General features: G+C 38.9%; 1 long non-coding RNA gene across 1 annotated transcript; it reads left to right on the forward strand.

The window, feature by feature from the left end:
- Nucleotides 1–1735: 1735 nt before the first annotated feature.
- Nucleotides 1736–2999, forward strand: LOC131994970 (uncharacterized). Its single transcript, XR_009397015.1, has 3 exons — nt 1736–1763; nt 1844–1967; nt 2049–2999. It is a non-coding gene; the product is annotated as an uncharacterized LOC131994970 (long non-coding RNA).
- The last annotated feature ends 276 nt before the right edge of the window (nt 3000–3275 follow it).

The following is a 3275-nucleotide window of genomic DNA, read 5'->3' on the forward strand; positions in this document are numbered from 1 at the left end:
ATTTATGCTACGGATTGTGCCAACTAGCGTTCAACACAACTTGTTGTTTATAATGTTGGTCTGGCTATAGCGGTTGGTGTTTTGCCTGTTGGCCACTTTAACCCACAACACAAATTCGAAGGAAAGCACACAGCTAAACAAAACAAAAAATTACACAAAAGCCAATTTCTTGTTAAGATAATAAACAAAGCTGTAGAAAGGACAAATTGGTCAAAATGATGCAGATAGAAATCTCTTGCCAGCGGTTCACCAGATGCTTCTTTGGCATCGCCACCATCAAAGCCACTGAACTTAAATTTAGATAGTCTAAATAGACAAATTAAGCTACAGTGTAGACTTGCCAAGTTATTACGCGAAATATGTAATAAAAATTCGTAAAACAACTTATTCAACTAAGCAAGGTGGAGAAGAGTAGACGGCCAAGGAACTTCCAAAGATACAGAGACTGACCTGCGTTGGGATCACAGGTACGTTCAGAGCCACACCGCAGGCGGGTCTGAAGGTGCTGGTTTGGAGGCTGTACTAAATTTACAACCTGTTGCGGTATATATTCGGGGCTGTGCCGTAAAGGTAGCGCTTATGCTTGGCATGGCGAGAGAAGAAGAAGACGGTCACTACTTCATTCTGGAGTCCAAGGATGCAGCAGGAGTCATATACTATCTATCGACGTCAGGATTACGATGGCAGGTCTGGAGGCATTGGTTTAAAGGCTTTGCTGAATTTACAACGTGTTGCCGTATATATTCGGGGCTGTGCCGTTAAGGTAGCACTTATGCTGTGCGAAATTAACATGACGAGAAAATCAGGATGACGGGGGTGTTAAGATCCACACCGCAGGCGAATCTGTAGGCGCGAGTGAGGAGGCGATGCTGAATTTACAACCTGCTAAGACGGCGCTAATGCTGTGATTGCTTGGCATGTCAAGAGAAGAAGGACACGGCCACTGCCTCATTCTGGAGTCCATGCAGGAGGTAGGCTGAAAAGGGTCTCAAACTGCCTATCGCCGATACCGATTCGAGAGAGGTTGTTCCGTATTCGCTTTCCCGGAAGGGAGGGGTGAGAGGCGGATGCTGTGTTGGAGTTGGATAAGACCTCGTACTTCACTGTCGGCTCCAAGATGGAATTAGGGACGGGACTGACGGTTTACTGGGAGAAACCCGACATCGCTATGTCAATTAGTTTTCTGGACGAGTTTATGGCCTTTTAGGCGGAGGTTTGTGCCATTACTTTGACCGCTAAAGGAGATCCGGAGGATGAGCCAGACACCTTCGAAACTCGAGATATATGTGGAAAGTATGGCTGCCCTCAAGGCCTTGAATTCAAGGTCGAATTGCGTGGCGGAGTGTTTAAGGGCCCGTTCAGGGTCCTGTAATGGCGCTTGCAGGTTGAAATTTTTCTTTTTGAAATAGGTCGTTATTTTGAATTTGAATATGATTTTCTGATTCAACGCCATCTTCATGTGGATATGAGTAGGATTGGCTAATAGTATTTATCATATAGTTGACGTTTTTCCCCTCATTTGTTTTTTTGGATTTTACCAGAAATTGGAAGGAAAACGTTATCCAAGAACGTTACCGAGGTTTAATACTGGTAGCAAACTTTGGACTCCTTCATTTGGTTTTCTAAAGCTATCGTGGTAAATCGCGAGTGTAAAAGTTCAATTTAGTAACTTGGTGAAAGTTTTTTTTTTAAAGTGAATTGACGTTTTTTTTTATCCACATTGGTTTTTATTTTCTTTGTGTTGCTTACGAACAAGACACTTGGTGAGTTTTTTTTTGTTCTCGTTTCACTCTCTCGTTATGAGAACAATTTTTTTCGTTTCTTTCTTTTTTTTTCCGATCAGTGCCTCCTCTTAAAAATTCCTACCATTTTTGGACCATTGGGTCCCATAGAAGAGCTTTGGAGGCTTTCCTCAGGGCTGCCTAAGCCCACAGGATTTTTTGCCTTTTTCTTGCCACCTTTATGAGGTAATACTTTCCCTAACATAATCAAATAAAAGGCTCCCTTTTGATAGCAAAAAAAAAAAAAAAAATTCAATTTTTACATAGGTTTCTACATATTGTATATTCACGGCACTGTCGAGCACCGCAGAAAAGAAAACCACCGATTGAAACCTGTCCTCGGCTCAGTTCCCTTTTTCTTGCTTCTCAGCAAAATTTTATTGTGGTTTGCTTACACTGGAAACACTGGAGAATTCAGTCTTCTATTGTCGCTGCATCCTACATATCGTCTCTAAACACAGGGGTTCGTTGCCCGACGAAGAAATTAGACCGGATAATATGTGAGATTCGATGAAAGTGTGTAGTTTTATGGCCTGGAAGCCCGAGAATCAATGAAAAGTGGTATAGTTTCGACATAGAAAGCCTGCCAATTAACCCCCTGTCCGTAATCGAACAACAGAAAAACGTACGATTGTTTCGTGATAATTACTGTGAACAAAACTTAACATCTAATAACTGCCTGGAATTATTTTTCTGCCCATCCAACACATAGTATTATATATTTCTTTTTAAATTTTTATATTACTTTTCATTTTGTGAGACAAAATTATAAAATAGTTTTTCTTTAGTATGTGCTAATTTTGCTCGGAGTTGGTGTGATTTTTCTAATAGGTTTTAAAACGGGAAAAAGGTGAACAAGAAATATTGCAAAATTTGCAAAAAAAAAAAAAGAAAGGGAAAAAATCTGAAAACATAGAATTTAAATAATTAGAGTTGTGAGAGAAAAATTTTGTTGGCAATTCTTGTCCTTTTTTTTTTTTTTTTTTTTTTTTTTCTCCTATTTTTTTATTTCATAAGGTTTTTTTTTCATTAGTTTTTGCCGAAATTTTGTTCATTTCATTCCCTTCCATAAAGTGTTATTTTACCTGCAATTTATTGTTGCGCAAAATTCTAAAAGCATAGCAAAGATTTGCGAAAACATTTTTTTTTTGGCATGATTACAGTGATCCCGTTTGTTTGTTGCCAAAGAGCACAGGTTGATACACAATCAACATTACATTTGTATAGCTATGCTTTTTGTCAAGACTGTTATTTACAGACCATGTTGACTAAAGTCCATAATGTTGCAGAAACAATGTGTTCTTGTGCTTTGCGTTTATAAGTATGCGTGGTGTTTATAAACATCGTTGGAAACAAACCATGTTGCGATATATTTCTCTCGCAACATGTTGCTATGAGTACTGATCATTTTAAACCATTACAACGCAACAATTTCTCTCGCAACACAATGTTTAATTACATGCAAGATCTTCGATCAACATAAAACAGAAAGAG

The sequence above is a fragment of the Stomoxys calcitrans genome, chromosome 2, assembly GCF_963082655.1.
Source record: "Stomoxys calcitrans chromosome 2, idStoCalc2.1, whole genome shotgun sequence".
NCBI classification, from domain to species: domain Eukaryota; kingdom Metazoa; phylum Arthropoda; class Insecta; order Diptera; family Muscidae; genus Stomoxys; species Stomoxys calcitrans.